General features: G+C 40.3%; 1 long non-coding RNA gene across 3 annotated transcripts; it reads left to right on the forward strand.

Moving 5' to 3' along the window:
- Window positions 1-297: 297 nt before the first annotated feature.
- Window positions 298-9,463, forward strand: LOC141605627 (uncharacterized). Of its 3 annotated transcripts, none has more exons than XR_012526403.1 (5): window positions 298-732; window positions 841-932; window positions 1,049-1,280; window positions 6,965-7,092; window positions 9,006-9,463. It is a non-coding gene; the product is annotated as an uncharacterized LOC141605627 (long non-coding RNA). The 3 variants fall into 3 exon arrangements; XR_012526401.1 differs by having other exon boundaries at window positions 422-736; window positions 9,013-9,463; XR_012526402.1 differs by having other exon boundaries at window positions 500-732; window positions 9,013-9,463.
- Window positions 9,464-20,414: the final 10,951 nt, after the last annotated feature.

Raw genomic sequence — 20,414 nt, forward strand, 5'->3', positions numbered from 1 at the left:
AAATTACAAAATTTTATTTCGCAAAAAGGGCAAGTTCAGAAAATTTTATTTTAAGAACTTAAATGCATGTCAGGGCCTGCCAACCAAAGGATTTGCAAAATTTTATTTCGCAAAAAAGGTAAGTTCAGAAAATTTTATTTTAAGAACTCAAATGCATGTCAGGGCCTGCCAACCAATTGATTAGAGAATTTTATTTTTAAATAAAAATGAGTTTTTAAAAAAAAATCATAAAATTTTATTTTACGAAATAGGCTGGAATTAGTTAAAAAATTTGAATTTTAAACGAGTGAGAAACGTAGAATTTAATTTACGGACTCAGATTTGAATATTGCAAATTCCCATTTTACAAGAAAAGACGAGTGATAGTCAGTGGAACTTTGATGCCTCAATTTAAGTGGACCCATTTCATTGACTTAGAAATGGCGTTAATCTTATCTTCAACAAAGCCTTGGACCAAACTTTCAATTTCTCATCCTAGTTGATCTTCTTCATTTAGTTTGTCTATTGTTGCTCACTATAGAAAAATCAAATCAGTATGATTCTCCTATATGAAATGAAATCAGTGCCGGTTGCGTCATCGTGGCCGTCATTCCAGTGCTTGATTGGCAACAAGATGATCGATGTCAGAGCACCATCGAGCACCTTGGCTCCTGATATGGGACGAGATAATCGATGACGATACCGATCCTTTGGCTCCTGATATGGGATGAAAGCAGCGCCAGTCATTGTACTGTCGGTATCTTCGTCATTCGGCTGTCTTTTCTGGTTTTTTTTATGTTGATTGATCTTAAATTTATGATCTTTAAATGATTATCTTCAATTTTTCCATTCTTGCTCAAGCGTTCTATCCTGATTTGGGACGAGATCAGCGGTTTTGTGCCGCCATTTGAGCCCCTAATTGGCGACCCGATGATCAGTGACGGAGCACCGAAGTAAGTGCTTCATTTTCTTTGTCGATTGATTTTCAATTAATGCTCTTTAAATGATTATCTTCACATTTTCCATTAATTTTCAAGCATAATATCCTGATGTGGGACATAATTGACAGCAACTGTGTCGTTGTAGCCATCGTCTGAGCAATAGAATGATGACGAGTTGACTGATGAAGGAGCTGGCGATTGTCGACTCTACCAGCTCCTGAGATAGAGCGAAATAAGCGGAGGTGTGCCGTAATTTGAACCCCCGATTGGTGACCGGATGACTGATGAAGGAGCCCCGTCAGATCTTGTGATTTTTTTTTACCGGACTTCCGTTCTTGCTTTCAAGCTCCAAATCAGATCGTAAGTATTCTGTCTCTTTATTGACTGACTTCATATTCATACTGTAACAACAATCAGGGATTAATTCCGGAACTGTTGTACACAATTGAAACAATTGCAGAAATTCTTGAGAACAAGAAAAGAATTTGGACAATTGATTATTAATTTGGTAACTGCTTTTTACAGAAGATTACAGAGAGAATGATAGAGGAAATGTGAGAGTAAAATGATTGAATGAATGATTCTAAGTGTAAGATGAGCTTATTTATAACAAGAAGTATAACAACTTTCTAACCGCCTAATAACAAACTCCTAACTATCTTGCTGACGTGTCCAGTTTGTTAGAAGGTTTGTTACAATACATTCCCCTTTCCAGTGAAGCTTGTCCTCAAGCTTAAGAAATCAAAATGCAGAAACCTCTTAATGAAATCATCCGACGCTTCCCATGTAGCATCCTCAGTAGTGCCATTAGACCATTGCACCAGAAAATATACAACTGCACCATTGCCCTTCCTCATCATCTTCCTTTCCAAAATAGCTACAGGTTCTGCCCTTAGTTGTAGGTCGTCATCAAGCATAGGGACCACACTAATGACAGGCACAGTACCATGATGTTTCCTTAACTGAGAAACATGGAACACAGGATGAATCTTGGACTGTTCAGGTAACTTCAGTCTATAAGCCACCTTGCCAATTCTTGCAGACACTTCAAATGGCCCAAAGTACCTTGGTGAGAGTTTCTGACAACTTCTGTATACCACTGATTGTTGTCTATATGGTTGCAATTTGACATACACCAAATCTCCCACCTGATATTCTTTGTCAGTCCTGTGCTTATCACTTTGACTTTTCATCCGGTCTTGAGCCCTTTTTAAATGAAATTTCAACATTTGAATGCATTCTTCCCTAGCATTTAAGCTCCTATCCACTGCAGCTACTGCACTATCACCATTAACATAAGGGGTATGTAATTGAGGTGATTGCCCATACACCACTTCATAAGGAGTTGTCCCTATGGCAGAGTGAAAATTAGAATTGTACCACCACTCTGCCAATGGTATCCATTGTACCCAGTCCTTAGGTTTTTCCCCTGTCATGCATCTAAGGTATGTTTCAAGGCATTTGTTAACTACCTCTGACTGTCCATCTGTCTGGGGATGATAAGCAGAAGACATCAATAAATCCACCTTTTGTAGTTTAAAGAACTCTTGCCAGAATTGACTTATGAAGATCTTGTCTCTATCACTTACTATGGACTTGGGGTTCCCATGTAATTTGAAGACCTGATCCAAGTATACCCTTGCCACATCAGATGCCTTGAAAGGATGAGTGAGTAATAGAAAGTGAGCATATTTACTCAATCTGTCTACTATCACCAAAATCGTGTCTTTCCCTTGTGACTTAGGAAGACCTTCTATGAAATCCATAGAAATATTAACCCAAATTGCCTCAGGTATTGGTAATGGTTGTAGGAGACCAGCAGGTGCTTGCAATAGGGTTTTATTTTGCTGACACATCCCACACTCCTTAATCCATTGCCTCACACTCTTCTTCATATTCTTCCAATAAAACAGCTCTGACATTCTCATGTATGTAGCATGAACACCAGAATGTCCTCCAAGAGAAGAATTGTGCATTACGGCACAGATTTCCAATCTCAGGTCAACATCAGGACCTATAACCAATCTTCCCTTTCTCACCAACTGGTCATTCTGCCACTGGAATTTGGTATTTACAGTAGGATCATCTTTAAGGTCTTGTATCAGCTGTGTTAGTTCAGGGGTCTGCCAACTATCTTTGATCCTTTGTAAGAGATCAGTTCTCACTTGAGATACTAATATGGTCAATAATTCAGCCCCTCCTACTCTAGAAAGAGCATCAGCTACTGTATTTTCCTTCCCCTTCCTGTATTGCACTTCATAATCTAATCCCATCAACTTGGGTAGGCATTTGCTCTGAAATGAGCTTGTTATTTTCTGCCCCAGCAGGTACTTTAAACTGAAGTGATCAGTTTTAATGATGAAGTGTTGGCCTACCAAATAAGGTCTCCATTTGTCAACAGCTAATATTAAGGCTAGCAACTCCTTTTCATATGTAGATAGAGACTTATGTTTGTCAGCCAAGGCCTTGCTTATAAAAGCAATAGGATGACCCTTTTGAGTCAAGACAGCTCCTATGCCAATATCAGATGCATCAGTTTCTACTTCAAATTGTGAGTTAAAGTCTGGTAAGGCAAGTACTGGGGCTGCTGTCATTGCTTGTTTCAAGGTTTCAAAAGCCACTTCTGCCTCAGGACTCCATATGTATGCATTTTTCTTGAGTAGATTAGTTAGGGGTTTACTGATGATCCCATAACCCCTAATGAACTTCCTATAATATCCAGTTAAGCCCAAGAATCCCCCGAGTTCCTTAACTGACTTAGGAGGTGGCCATTTGAGCATGGCTTGTATTTTGGTAGGGTCGTAGCTACTCCTCCCACACACTATGTGTCCCAGGTATTCCACATGGTCCACTCCAAAGCTACACTTACTCATCTTAGCAAACAACTGATGTTGTCTCAAAATTCCCAATGTATCCCTCAAATGCACAGCATGAGATGCAATATCAGGGCTATAGACCAATATATCATCAAAAAACACTAATATGAACTTTCTTAATTGCTCACTAAAGATGGAGTTCATCAGTGACTGGAATGTTGAGGGAGCATTGGTAAGGCCAAAAGGCATTACTACAAACTCATAATGCCCTACATGAGTTCTAAAAGCAGTTTTTTGAATATCCTCCGGATGCATTCTAATTTGCCAATATCCAGACCTTAAGTCTATTTTGGAAAATATGCATGACCCATGTAACTCATCTAGTAATTCATCAATAACTGGAATAGGGAATTTGTCCTTGACAGTATTTTTGTTTAACTCCCTATAATCCACACAAAACCTCCATGTACCATCTTTCTTTTTAACCATAACAACAGGAGAAAAAAATGGGCTTTGACTAGGTCTGACCACACCAGCTTCCATCATCTCCCTAGTAATTTGTTCAATGGCATTTTTTTGTATCATAGGATACCTGTATGGCCTTACATTAATGGGTGGGATTCCAGGATTGAGGTGAACCCTATGATCATGATTTCTATGGGGTGGTAACTCCTTTGGTTCAATGAATAAATCACCAAATTCATGTAAAACCTTCTGAATTTCAGGGGGTACAGTAGATACCTGATCATGTATCAATAGTGGTGAGGAAGTAGGTTGCACTTGAATGGCAAAGAATTGACCCTTATCATACTCTCCCCCTTTGCTCAGTTCAGCAACCATTTGCCTACCAGAGATCCATTTTAGACTCCCTTTTGTGATACCCCTAAGGACCCACCTCTTCCCTTGATACATGAATTCCATCTTCAGCTGGTCAAAATCCCATACCACTGGCCCTAAAGATGAGAGCCATTGGACTCCTAACACCATCTCACACCCACCTAAAGGCACAACCATGACATCAGTTGTGAACTCAACTCCATGTAGTAACCATTTGAACCCCTTACACACTTTTGAAGTCATAAATTTTTCCCCATTGACAACATAAACTTCTAGAGGATATGTTGTTGTAATTTTACAGCCAAGCCTTTGTGCAGTCTTTGTATCACAAAAATTATGTGTACTTCCAGAATCAATGAGGATGTGGACAGCAGTATGCTTGACCCTGCCCTGTACTCTCATAGTCTGATAAGAAGTATGACCAGAGATGGCATTCAGAGAGATCACAGGTTGCTCTGTCCCCATGTCCTCCACTTCAGCTTCACCTTCCTTCCTGAATTCAGGTGTATCCAGGATTCCAGGGAAGTCTAATGTGTCACTGTCCTCCTCTGGCTCCATAGGCACTAACACAATATTGTACAACTTCCCTTTACAAGTGTGACCAAATGTGTATGGTTCATCACACTGAAAACAAAGATTTTTCTTCCTTTTCTCCTCAATCTCAGCAGGAGTTAATCTTTTGTAGTTTGGTTTTGTGGGTCTTTGATAAGTGTTTGATTTCTGGAAGGGTTGTGTGAATTTGGTATTATTATTGTTCTGATAACCTGGATTGGTGAATCTTTGGGTATTTTCGGTGTAATTTTGTTTGGGGTCTGTCAAGCAAAGGTCTACTCACAGTTCTTACTGCTGCCAGACTTTCTTCCTGACATCTAGCTAATTCTACTGCTGCAGCTATTGTATCAGGTTTTAATGCTCTAACGAAAGGCTTGACAGTAGGTTTTAGACCACCAATGAAACTATCCAAGAAATATGACTCAGGTAATAATGCATTCCTCTGTAACATCAATCCCCTCAAATTTTCAAAGACATCAAGATAATTTTCCAAGGACCCAGTTTGTTGAAGCTTATTGAATTCCTCCACAACATTACTTCCCAAATTTTCTTTGAATCTGGCACACAAATCCAACACAAATTCATCCCAATCTACATTTAATCTCATACTCATATAACTGTGCACCCAAGACTCAGCTTTACCCACCATATACAAGGAAGCAAGATTGAGTTTCTGATCATCAGCAACTTTACACAATTCAAAGTATTTCTTGCATTTTTTGACCCAAATTCGCGGATTACTTCCATCAAAAACAGGGAATTCAACTCTGGGATTAAAATTGAAATTGCGAGTGTTTTGTTGAGGTATACCTTCCCGAGTTCCACCATTATTGTTGATGTTATTCCCATTGTTCTGCAGTCCCAAGAGCAATTGCTCAATTCTCTGGTTTTGCTCCCGCATTAACCCCATGGAATCCTCAATCAGCTTCATTCTTTCCTCCATTTGAGATTGTAATTGAGCAACTGTTAGCTTAGCCAGTGTTGATTCGAATTTTTCCCCAAATTATCCAGAAAGAGCAATTGGAGCTTGAAACCCTAGCTATAATGGCGGAAATGGCGTGTGATATTCAGGACCGAAGGGGCTCTGATACCAATTGTAACAACAATCGGGATTAATTCCGAATCATTGTACACAATTGAAACAATTGCAGAAATTCTTGAGAACAAGAAAAGAATTTGGACAATTGATTATTAATTTGGTAAATCGCTTTTTTACAGATTACAGAGAGAATGATAGAGGAAATGTGAGAGTAAAATGATTGAATGAATGATTCTAAGTGTAAGATGAGCTTATTTATAACAAGAAGTATAACAACTTTCTAACCGCCTAATAACAAACTCCTAACTATCTTGCTGACGTGTCCAGTTTGTTAGAAGGTTTGTTACACATACTTTGTTTTTCGTTCCGTATTTTCGATGGTCAAGTCGTATGCTTGATGATTGAACTGATAATTTTACTGGTCTCGCGAATCAAGTTGTGTGCTTGATAATAGGACTGAACTGATTGTGGGATTGCGACATTAATGTAAATAATTTATGATATATTGTATGACGCAAGTAGTGTATGCTGATAATGCAAAGAGTGCTTATGATGCCAATGATGTGAGATGCTAATATACTTACGACAATGGAGACAAACACTAGCTAATTGACAATGCATTCTTTTCCTAAAAAGACCACAGACACATGACACATCTCATTTCTAGTCTTGTTAATTTTTTCAAAACGTGCTACTGAGCATGATATGGGCAAGGGACATATCTAGTCCTAGCTTTTTAGGTGTTGTGCCTATTGAACCGTCATTGCTTTGTATGTCCTTATAACGTTTTTTTTGGTCAGGTTTGCCGTCTAAATGTAGTCAAACATATGCGCGGAGTATTTACTTATGCTCCCGGTCTTAGCTCAAACTCTTCACTCTGTGTTTTGTGGTATCCCCTTGTTACTTTGGTGGCCCCCTGGTACTTCAGGTATTTTCCTGTGTCAGTCACATAGCTAGCACACCTGTTTTCTTCTCCTTTTTTCTTTTTTTTTTTCCGACCTGATATGGGTCGTGGTGTGCCAATTTTTTTTTCTTATTTTTTTTTTGCCTTGGATTTTGAGATTCATATTGTAAAATGAGTTTTGACCTCTTTACAGTAACAAGCTCGGCAAATTAAACAAAACTAATAGCATAGAAACAAAATACTTTTGTGACCGTATAAACTTACTGTACATCCCCCGAATTCTTAGATGCTAAACGAGGGTGATAAATGGAATGGAGTGAAGGTTTTATGGTGTTAGAAGACACTGGAGACCTATGTGCCTCTCTCACTCACCTAAATGAATGAAAGGATCGTCCCAAGAGGAATGGAGACAAAGTAATTGTGAATTGACTTGTCTGAGAAATGAAAAAATGACTACTCTGCAATATTTATTTGTATCTTGGACTGGGGCTTTTTTTGCCTTTTTTACTTGAACTTTTTTTTTGTCTTTTTTTTACTGGAACTTTTTTTTGTTTCTTTTTTTTTACTGGAACTTTGTTTTTTTTTGTCTTTTGAGATTTTTGATACGGGATAAAATTGCCACTTTGGCTGATTTTTTTTTTGTCTTGTGAATTTTTAGGATTTTTGACACTCGATCATAAATTGCACTTTGGCTAGATTTTTTTGTCAATTTTTGAGACTTTTGACGCTGGATTTGATTGGAACTTTGACTTGAATTTTTGTTGACTTATGAGAGTCTTTGGTGCGAGTATTTTTGAGCTTGCATAAGTACTTGGACTCACATCTTAAGTTCATTCTAAGGGACTAGTGGTCTCCTATAAAATAGCACTGAGTGCGCGCTCCCGTGTCTTGTTTGGTATGTTTGGACACGGGTGTACTAAAAATCTGGTTTGAATATTTTTGAGCTAGTTTTCTAGCACCAATAAGAATGGATGACAATATTTGGCGAATGGCCAATCATATGAGATTGTGCTCATCTAGTGGTCATTTGAGATATGAGAAATTGACAAATTTGGTAAATAGAGAGTTATGCTCATTTAAACTACTAGTCACATGAAGTATGGGAAATTAACGAACCAAGTAGAAAGATGGAATCTCCAAACCTATAGGTCACCTAGTTAGAGACATGGCGATCAAGGAATTATCACACTACAGAGATGGAAAAGATGGTCTAGTGCACGCCCTCGTTTAGGCTGACTCTAAGAGGTCGACTGATCTACACTAAAAAGATACGACCTAAAGTATTTCAAGTCTATTCTACTAGTTAAGGGTAAAAAGTAGAACAAATGACTAATAAAAATGGCATATGCTCTTTGTTTCATTTTTTTTATGCACTCAAAAAGACTAGGATGGTCCTAACTTAATTAGACACTTATGTAAACTAGTGTTTTTTTTTTAGGTAATGTCAGGAACACTCGTATGAGATTATATGACTATAAGAGTGAATTTTCTTATTCTATTGACATTTGTTCTTACTTTTAGTTTTTTTTATATATATATGCAAGTGAGAAAGGATTTGGATGGTCCTAATTTAAGCAAATTTTGATGGAAACTACATGTGAGTTGTGGTATTGTCTAGTCTTCCTGTACCCTTCTTTTGTTCCCAAGCTAGAGTGGCTATTAAAATTAGGGTCTTGTTTACTCCTCCCTATCTCAGATCATGACATCTTAGCTTTTAGAAAAACATTTTATTTCTTTTATAACAGGATTAGAATGGAGTTAAATTAAATAGTGAATGCACATGTATCTAATGCTAGCTAAAGCTAAGACCTGAATGCAAGGACCTATATTTTTTTTGTTACATGAATGCAAAGGTCGAGCTAAATTAGGTGCTGGTATTAGTGTTGGCGCGTGACTGACTGAACAATTGAACTAATATTTTTTGGTTTTTTTTTGAGTGTGCAGGACCGACGGACAGAATGACGGACTGACCTGTGAACTAGCTAAATGCAAAACCTATGTAATGTCCTATGATGATGATACGATACGAAATGCAACCAAACACAAGCCAGCACAAGCCAAATGGTGACAGCCTACTGAGTATAAGCTATATGCAAATGCGAGGTAAAATTGCATGCGAGGTAAATGCTATTTGAAAACAGGGACATCCTAATGTGACTTTGGAATGTAGACTCAATGGATCAAATGCATATGTTAGTTAATTAATGGGATGCGCAAAGCTCTAGCCAATTATGGCTATGTAGGATGCAATATTATATGAAGTATGCAACTACTTCATGCAAATGTAGGCTAGGACTAATTTATTGCTGTAAGTACGTATGTGAGTGCATACTACTTATCCTAGTTGACACACATCTAGAACGCATTCTATTTATCATAATTTTTTTTGGGTTAATTTGTTACGAGTAAGATTATGTCAAAAATTAACAAACATGACACATAATATAGCCTAACAAAGGTTCTACGGGATCTATGGTTAGGTTTATGGTTGGCAATTGGGTACTCACAACATTAAAATACCCGAGGGTATCTCTCGCTTTTGTGCTCCCCCAGTCATATGGACCAGACGAGTTGCCAAAACGCGACGTCATGAGGTGGAAAATATGTGTAAGGCCTAGTCGGTCGAATTGACCTTCTAGGTATACAACATACTTTACCGAGGGTGAATAAGGTAGCTTAAATGGCATAATATTGACTTACGGAGAGCCTATGCCTTTTTTGTCCCATACAATATAAAGAATAAGTAGAAAAATAAAACCAAAAGTAAATACACATGTGAACTCTTAAAGATTATTAAACATAAGAGCAATCAATCACAAGGGTAAATTAGTTATAATTTATTTCGAATATCCAGGCCACGAGATATATCAATAATAACAAGAAGCCGTTAGTTGGCATGTTATGCAATGCATCACGTAGATCAACAAAATAAACACAAATGTCAAAAGCTTTCTTCTCCTTGGGCCAACGCAAAAGTCTATGTGATTCCATTTAGTTTATACGGCCAACACTTAGGGGGTGTTTGGTTGGGGGGTTTGGAATGGAATGGAATGGTTTCTAGTCATTCTAGTGTTTGGTTGGGGTATTTTGGAATGGAGTTAGAATCCTGATGGATTCTCATTCCACCCCAATCCCTTGGAATCTCATACCCACCTCCTTCCCATGGATTCAAACTTCATTCCTTCATGTTTATTTTTCTAATGAACCAAACATGTTTTGAAAGGTATGGAATTGGAACCCCATACTCCTATGGTTTCTCATTCCAATCAATTCCATTCCTAAGTAATGAACCAAACGACCCCTTAATTAGTTACGGTTCGATAGCCGACTTAACAGGTATGTAAAGTAAAAAAAAAGTCAAATATATAATATTACAAATAGAGTTCAAGTCTTACCCGCTTATTAAGTCCCCAGCAGAGTCGCCACTGTGAGATCCCTGAAAAAAATCTCCTTTTTGAAAATAAGTTAATAAATATGGAGTCGCCAGTAGGTTTTATAAAAAAACATACAAAAACAAGTTTAACGGAAAAGCCCCTTTTGATCCTTGATATGGGGACTGATCCGTCACTCCGGTCTGAACAAAAGATTGCGGATTCGGGGTGAAGGTACGGTCAGGGAAGGTGTTAGGCACCCGGACCGCCCATCAAACTGACGGCCTCTACGACGAAACTAACAATTAAAAAGGTTAATTATACAATTTTATACACAAGCCGATGTAAATTTGAGACAAAGACAAATTAACTAGGTTAGTAAATACAATAAAATAGAGAAAATAAATAAAAGAATTAAATAAAAATAAAAGAAAGAGTAAAGAAAAAACTTATTTGATATTGGTACCCTCAGGCCTATGTGGATGTTGACTATTAATGAATTTCGACTTTGTCGTAAATTAATGGTTCTTATGCACTTATATGGAAACTGGGACGATTTATGTGAATGGTTATGCTTTGAAACTGGGATAGGATATTTGAGACAGATGATTTGAGTATAGAATTACTGGATCTGGTCTTTGATTTGTGTATGTATCGTTTATTTGTGTGTATGTCTGTCCCCTTCGCTATTATTTCCCCCCGTCCTCATGTATTTGCATGAGATATTTATAGGGACATAGCATAGAATTGTAGTTTGGTGAGATTTGGAAACTTAAGAAAGATAAGAGTTGAAACTTTATTTTTATTCTACTTTCCGTCGTCTATTCTTCTGCGCATTGCTAATCACTTTAGTAGTATATCTTAAATCTTGATCTTAATAGCAACTAACAATGTAGATCTTATCCTCCACTAATCTTTGTACTTTCATACAATTTCACATGTGCATAAATTTATCTCCACCCAATCTCCTATGCCATTTTACGTAATATATCCCAAGTAGTGGACTTCAACTTGGTGAACCAATTGGGTATTTACTCACTACGGATTTCGAAAACAAGCAACGTTCAATTTTACACGGGCCATATAAATGAATTATTTCTTCCTGGGTATGTATTGGTTTTGGGCCAATCACAATTATCTCGAATCAAGTTTCAAAAGATAATTTCTACAAATTATTGACTGGTTTGGAAAACACTTGATGGGATTGAAGGGTAGTTTTAGGGCATTTTATGTGATTTATCGGGAAGTAAGCGTAAAGAGCTTTTAATTATAACATCGTCAATTTTCACTTAGTCATTAAATATTAGCCTCATCATCGGGTACCCTTAAGACTAGGTAGACATTTTGAGGTGTCTACACAGTCCAGCCCAAACCAGCACCAACATCTAAGGCTCTGAACTTGACCAGCAGTGGAGGATCGAGTCGGTCAAATCCATCAGAACTAGTCACCAGGCTAGACCTTGCAGGAGTAGCACCCAGTGAACCAATTGAGCCTAGAGGATTGGGATGCTTGTCGTTCGACAACCCGTCCAGCCTGCAGCAGACACCAGGTAATGCTTTGTTTAACACTCCTTCAGGATTTGACCTTCCGCCCTTTTCAGGTACTCCCGCACACCAGACATCAGGATGGCAATCTGGACCTGTCATCAATGCAGCAATTCCATCCTCCAGCCAGTTCACCAGTGGAGCCTGGATCGGAAGCCTACATCAGACACCAGGATGGCAGCCTGGATCCATAATCAGTGCAACACCATTGACCAGTCATCCAGCGTCTGGCCAATTTTCTGGAGTGCCTGGCTAGGAGGTACACCTACTGGTTCCTTCCCGCCTGTTTCTAACCCTCTTGCAGGAGCAGTAGTACCAGGAGCTGAGGGAACTGATGTATAGGATACCAGGCGTAGCACTTCCGTTAGAGAAAGCAGCACAAGACAGCTACGCAGACTCACCTTTCGTAGACGACATAACCCTTGTCGGTGTTCCTAAAGTATGTGTACCGCCAGCCATGATGCTCTACGACGGAACCACAGATCCACTCGATCATATCAACCACTACAAGCAAAAAATGATGGTGATAACCGCAACTGGATCTTTGAAGGAAGCTTGTATGTGCAAAGGATTCAGGACAACCTTGTCTGAAACAGCCCTGCAGTGGTTCGTCGGCCTGCCCAACAAGAGTATCGCCAACTTCGCCGACCTAGTTAATGCATTGAACCAACAGTTTGGCAGCAGCAGAAGGCCAGAGAAGCAGACCACCGACCTTTACCGGATAGTGTAAGGGTTTGAGGAATCTACTCGTGATTACTTGAACAGGTTTAACAAGGAGAAAGTGGCAATCCCGAGGTGTGATATAGCAACCGCTATACAAGCCTTCCTCCGAGGACTGCACCAGGATTCAGATCTGTACAAGAACCTGACCATGCATCCGTGCACTACCTTTGAGGAAGTACAATCTAAGGTGATTGTTGTCATGAGGCTAGAGGAAGATTCTGCACCCATCAGAGGCACTTATGATTCAGACCCAGTATCCAGAAAAGCTCCAGTGGAGAAGAGGAGTAAAAGATCCAAACCCTACAGCAGGAGCGTAAACAAAGTTTCTGGAAGTTCTGAAGGAAAAAGCGAGGCAGACCTGCTTCCAAAGGTAAGTGAGTATGGTTTTACCACTAATCTTGCAGAACTATTTAAAGCCTTGCAGGAGCTGGGTCGCAGAGTCAGATGGCCCAAACCTCCAGCAGAAGGATACGCCAACAGCAGAAAGGATACAGGTAAAAAGTGTGAGTTCCACGACAGCAACACCCATGACACCGACGAATGCCATTCCCTCAGAAAGGAAGTCAAGTATCATTATGATCAAGGAAACCTGGATCACCTCCTACCCAGAGGCACAACCAGAGTAAACTCAACAGATCAGGTTCTGCCATCTCCTCCTCCTCCTCAATGCACTAGAACTGTGAATGTTATTACAGGTGGATCAGAGTTATGCGGACTGACGTGTTCAGCAGCAAAGAGGCATGCCACCAGAACAAAGGGAGATAAACCAAAAAATTCCTGCAGGATCAATCGCCAGAATCTGCCATCAGTCACCTTTGACGAAATAGATGCTCGGTCTGCTCCAGAACAACACCACGATGCTTTAATCATCACGCTACCCATAGGAAACTGCGAGGTGAGAAAGATCTTAGTGGATACCGGAAGCTCCGTCAACTTAATCATGCTAGAGACGCTCAAAGGCATGGGATTCACCGAAAAGGATCTAGCGAAGAAGGCGGTTCCCTTGGTTGGTTTTAGTGGCGAAACAAAGCATTCCCTAGGGGAAATCGTCATCCCAACTTATACCGGAGGTGTCAACAAGCAGATAAGATATCGGGTTATTGACGGACTCTCTACTTACAATGTGATCCTTGGCAGGCTCTGGATCCACGAGATGAAGGCAATACCCTCAACGTACCACCAGTGTCTGAAGTTTCCAACACCTTGGGGGTGCAAGAGATACGTGGGGACCAGAAATAAGCTAAGGATTGCTATAAAGTGGCTCTGAATTCAACAATCGGCTCGCCTGCACAGCAATTACAGAGCCAGCGCATCCAGGATGAGTACATTGAGCCCCAGTAGGCAGAACTATACGAAGTCATCCTGGACGCACTGAACCCAGAACGAACTGTGCTTATCGGATCAGAATGTACAGGTAACATTCGCGAAGAACTCGTTCGGTTGTTGAGAACTAACATGGATTGTTTTGCTTGGTCACATAATGATATGATAGGAATAGACCCAAGCGTGATAACTCACAAGCTAAGTGTGGATCCAAGCTATAAACCTGTGCAGCAAAAAAAGAAGAAAGTTTGCTTCTGAAAGGAACCAGGTCATAAACCAGGAAGTAGATAACCTGCTTGCTGCAGGAAAAATTCGAGAAGTGAAATATCCAGAATGGTTGTCTAACGTGGTGGTGGTTCCGAAGAAGAATGGCAAGTGGAGGGTCTGCGTTGATTTTACGGATTTAAACAAAGCTTGCCCAAAAGATCCGTTCCCACTACCACACATAGACGCCATGGTGGATGCTACTGCAGGTCACGAGATGCTGACATTCTTGGATGCCTGGAGCGGATATAACCAGATAAAGATGCACCCCAGCGACCAGGAAAAGACTGCATTCAGATCCGAGCGAGGTATCTATTGCTATAACGTTATGCCTTTTGGACTGAAAAATGTAGGATCCACCTATCAGAGGCTGGTAAACATGATGTTTAAAGAGAAAATAGGCCAAACTATGGAAGTATACATAGACGATATGGTCGTCAAATCGAAGCAGGCTTCACAACATCACCAGCACCTGACAGAAACTTTCAACACCCTCAGAAAATATCAAATGAAGCTGAATCCGACAAAGTGTACCTTTGGAGTATCCAGTGGAAAATTTCTGGGGTACATGGTGACCTAGAGGGGGATAGAGGCCAGCACCGAGCAAATCAAAGCAATTCTGCAGCTGAAGTCACCACAGAAACCAAAAGACGTCCAGCGCCTGACCGGAAGAGTGGCAGCTCTAAACAGTTTCATATCCAGATCCTCGGACATATGCAGGCTGTTTTATGATGTACTTAGAAAGAGCCAAAGATTCGAGTGGACAAAGGAGCATGAGAAAGCATTTCAGGAGCCGAAACATTATCTCATCACCCCGTCACTCCTATAAACCAGAGCCAGGAGAGCCACTATTCCTATACTTATCAGTCACAGAAGCAGCAGTTAGTGCAGTACTAGTGCGAGAGCAGGAAGGATCATAGCATCCAGTATATTACGTCAGTAAGTCTCTGCTTCCAGCAGAAACCAGGTACACGTCACTAGAAAAACTTGTCCTTGCACTAGCTACAACATCTTATAAATTGCGTCCTTATTTTGAGTCTCATACAATTTCCGTGATGACTAATTATCCTCTTAAGACTATCATGAGAAAACCAGAATTGTAAGGAAGGATGGCTAAGTGGTCCGTGCACCTGAGCGGTTATGACTTGAAATTCGAACCTCGTACAACAATAAAGTCTCAGGCTCTGTCATATTTTGTGTCTGATTTCTGCCCGGCTCTTCAGACCCAGGCAGAACGAGACATCTTGAACCTGGAAGAAGATAAAAGAGATCAAGTGTGGGAACTTCATGTGGGCAGAGCCTCCAACGCAAAAGATGCAGGAGTAGGGTTGGTCCTAAAATCACCCCAAGGAGATCTCATAGTCCAGGCTGTAAGATGTGAATTCAAAGCCACAAACAACGAAGCAGAGTACGAGGCGTTGATCCTGGGTCTGAAGCTGGCTCTGGATCTGAAAATCAGACACCTCAAGATTTACAGTGATTCTAAACTTATAGTTAACCATGTAAATGACTGCTATGAAGCCAGGGACTCCAGGATGATGGCCTATATAGACGTAGTAAAGGAGTTGACTCTCAGATTTGCCACGTTCAACATCAAACAAATCCCCAGGGACCAGAACGTAGAAGCCGATGCACTAGCGACCTTGGGGGCAACCTTCAAAGCGGGAGCCATCTCCACAGTACCAATTGTTCACGTACTAGAACCAGCGATACTGAAACCTGAACAGGAGGCAGAAGTGTTGTGCATCACTAGCAGTAAAGAAGATACTCCAGACTGGAGGAAACCGTACCAGGACTGGTTGCAAAATGACATCCTGCCAGTAGATAAAAAGGAGGTAAGGAGCTTCAGAATGAAAGCATCCAGATTCATACTAATTGATGGTGTCTTGGTCAGAAAATCCCTCGCTGGACCCTACCTCAGATGCCTGGATCGGGAAGAATCTCAGGCTGTTTTGCATGCTCTCCACAGAGGAGAATGTTGAAACCATGCAGGAGGCAGGAGCTTGTCCAACAAGGCACTGAGGCAGGGATACTTCTGGCCCACAATGCGTAAAGATGCCATGGAGTTCGCAAAAAAATGTGATGCTTATCAGAGGCACACCCACGTCAACCACCAGCCGGCAGAGCCTCTGCATCAGGTCATTTCACCCTGGCCTTTCATGAAGTGGGGAATGGACATCGTGGGACCATTACCCAAGGCACCAGGAAACAAAGTTTATATGCTCGCCATGACGGACTACTTCTCCAAGTGGATAAAAGCAGAATCATCCTCCCAGGTTATAGAAACGCAGGTTATTTCTTTCATTAAACGCAATATCATATGCAGGTTTGGCACTCCATCTGAGATTATTTGTGATAATGGATCCCAATTTATTGGAAATAAGATAGAAGCTTTTTGTGCTAGGTGGAATATCTCACTGCAGAAGTCTACTCCCAGGAACCCCCAATCCAACGGACAAGCCGAATCCAGCAATAAGATTATCGTTGAAAACTTGAAAAAGAAGCTGGAAGAGATAGGGGGCAAATGGGCAGAAGAGTTGCCTCTGGTTCTCTGGGCTGACAGAACCACACCCAAGGTTGCAACAGGACAAACTCCTTTCGGCCTGGTGTTTGGAGCAGGAGCAGTCATTCCATCCGAAGTCAGGGTCCCAACCCACAGGTATGGATGCATAACAGAAGACTGGAATCAGGTGGAGATGGCAAGCAGCCTGGATACAATAGATGAGCTCAGAACCAGTGACCAGATTAGGATGGCTTCATACCGACAGACAGTGGCCAGAAGCTATAACAAGAATGTGAAAGTAAGAACCCTGCAGGTAGGAGATGTGGTTCTGAGAAAAGTCTTCCAAAACACCAAGAACCGGCAAGCAGGAAAATTCGCCTACAATTGGGAAGGGCCATATCAAGTGGAAAGCATAGTTGGGAAGGGAGCTTACCGACTCATAACTATGGAAGGATAAATGGTTCCCAGATCCTGGAACATCACCCACCTAAAAAAGTATTTCACCTAAGCCACCAGCATGGTCAGCAACTGGGTACTCAGTCTACCAGATACAACTCAGCCAGGTTCTAGATTTTGCTTTGAATATTCTCTGGCTCTGAAAATAATTCTGTGTATATTCTGATTTTAACATTTTCTGGTTCTGAACATTTTCTGGCATATTTTTACCTTCAATGTCCTCTGGTTCTGAAAATTTTTCTGCGTATATACTCTGATTTTAACATTTTCTAGTTCCGAAAATTTTTCTGCGTATATACTCTGATTTATACATTTTCTGGTTCTGAAAATTTTTCTGCGCATATTCTTATTTTAACATTTTTTGGTTCTAAAAATTTTTCAAATTAGCAAACAACTTTAAGTATTTTAAGTGAACAAGTTCCTTTTTATAAATGTCTTTCAAATAAATGGCCAAGTGAATAAAAATGCAAACTAATCTGGCAGGGTCTGTATTTACTACAGAAGGCGTGTGTCCGTGGCTAAGCACGTACAACAGGGACAACCAGTCTCCCGTGCTGCGTTAGCACCCACGCAAGCCTGGCTTCTCTGAACGAGTGGGCATACTAGATCCCTTAGCTAGCAATCAAACAACGATGGCCAAACAAACGAAGTGCATGCACAAATCAAAAGAACACCAGAAACGGTACGACACAAAGATATATATAAACAGAAAAGACTTGAGTTCATCCGAAAGCAAAATATGTCTGATCCCCTGAGCCAGACCAAAATGTACCAAATTGTTCAAAAGAAACAAAATACTACGCCCCGCAGGGCAAGATACTAGCTAACAAGCAAAATAAGTTTCAACTGCAGGAAACTATCACTACTCCAGGTCAATATGCTCCACAGTGTTCCTCAGCATCTGGTGCGTCAGCAGGAGCACCTTCCCCCTCCAGACCAAACAGAACGTCCAGGTTAAAGACCCTCAGGAAATTATGCAGCCAGCTTTTTCTCTTCTGCTTCCAGATTTCAGCACCTCTATCTCGAAGGCTAGAGAAGCTTCAGTATCCAGAGCCTGTGAGAGGCGAATCTCAGCATCATAGAAACTTAAATCTCTTGAGAATCTGGACTTGCCAAAAGCTTCAGGGAAACTCAGCAGTAGGAGAACGAGATTCCGGAGTATATCCAGAAATAGAAGCATTTCCAGAAGTAGAGACATACCCAAATGGTGGAGCAAACCCACGGGTTGGGGGCATGATTGCAAGTGAAGTAATCTCAATGGAAGTAGACTTTGTGGCCAAAGCAGTAGCAACCCTATTTCTGTCACTAGATGCAGATGCAGAACCAGAATCTGCCTTTCTCTTCTCAGCAGGATTAGGAGCAGCCCAGCAGCCCCTTTTCTCCTCTAAGACGAGATCATTTCGAAAGTAACCTTGGGCTTAGCAGATCCAGGAGGATAGTGAATTATCAAGCAGCAGTAGCAGTTTTTTCTTGCAGAATAGTAATAGAGGTTCCAGCAGAATGACAATAACGTCCATAGCCTGAAGGACTAATTGCCCTCCTCACCTTAAGGATGGGAAGGAAAATTCGGGGAAATTGTTATAGTAAAAATTTCATAATTTCTACCTAGATGACGTGGCATGGTGTGAGTGAATAAGATTTGGAGGAAGAGATTGATGATATGGGAAGATGGGGCCCAACAATGTATTTATTGGGATAAATATAAATATCTTCTTTGGCAAGGTTTGAAGAAGTCAACAAGGAATCTTTAGCATAATGAGTAAATGATGAAATAAATGGGTCAACAGCCGTTACTTATTATTTGGGGATTGAAGGCTGAAAATCAAGAGCAGATCCTGGTTCGGAAGAACCTGGACGCAGATGCAGGAAAGGAGCATTCAATGGAAAAAGTCAATAATGGCTAGTCTTAAGGGGAGCATTTAGTGGAGAATTTAAAGGAGTATTTAATGGGGCATTGAATGAGTCAAGCAGCCACCTCCTATTTTGGAGTAACCGACGCAGGAATTCAGGAGCAGAAGCTGAGAGAATGTTGTTGACTCAAACCCTAGCATTCAACCACTATATAAAGGAGAATAAAGGCAAACTAAAGGGGACCTCATTCTATCACCAAGACATCGACAACAAAACTCTTAGCATTCGAAAAATAATATACTAGCCAATCTCCATTGTATTTTTCCTCTTTTCCTCTTTTCCGTCTCGATTATAGTGCCAAATTGGTGGGATTCCGACTCCCCCCGCGGTTGTTCCCACATCGGGTTTTCCGCGTCACCAAAATTTCTCGTGTCACTCTCTCATTTCGTTGTTCATTCGTTCGTTAAGTTCGTTGCATTCATTCCGTTGTTGGCCATAGATTAATCACTATCACTCACTAACTAAATTAATAACCCGGTAAATTTTTACCAAACAAAGACTAAGAGCAGTAGCAAAATACATATAAGTACCAAACAATCAAACAAATTAAACAACAACAACAATATCAGAGCCTTAGCTTAATCCCAAAATGATTTAGGGAATCAAACAAATTAAACCACTACATAAAAATTAAAAAGATGATTTCTGGTGTAGCATTGACTAGGAAACTTCTTTAAGAAACATACCTTATTAAAATTGTATAATAGCTAACCAACAGCTTGAAATTGCGGACTGCTACAATACTGATTTGATTTGGATTTTCTTTCCTCCAGCTATACTACAAAAAGAATTGCTTTCCGTGGCTTTAGAGGTTTCAGCTTGACTTTGATTAAATTAATTAGGCATTTGTCCCGTCCCAAGAATAAGCGGCAACCCCTTCTCTTCCTAGATCACCCTGTTGAACATTAAAGGAAATACCAAATCCTAGATCACCCTTTTGAAGTAAACTCTAGGAATTGATATATAGCAAGAAGTTATGCCGTCATTGACAAAAAATTAAGAAGTGTAACAAATGAAATCAATCAAATTGACATTACATCACAAAAATGTTCAAATTAATTAAGAAAGTAGATGGCTATGATTAAAAAAGAGGAATAAGGATAGAGCAAACCTGAACGAACTGGATTGAAAGCACCGATCCAATTATGAAGACTGAAAGTTAGGGTTTTGCCGTTTTGGTTTATTTAGGAGGAATTGAGTGTTTATTTTTAGAAGAAGGGACTTTGTTTTGTTTTTTTGATTTTTGGAAG

The sequence above is a fragment of the Silene latifolia genome, chromosome 10 (assembly GCF_048544455.1).
Source record: "Silene latifolia isolate original U9 population chromosome 10, ASM4854445v1, whole genome shotgun sequence".
Lineage (NCBI taxonomy): Eukaryota > Viridiplantae > Streptophyta > Magnoliopsida > Caryophyllales > Caryophyllaceae > Silene > Silene latifolia.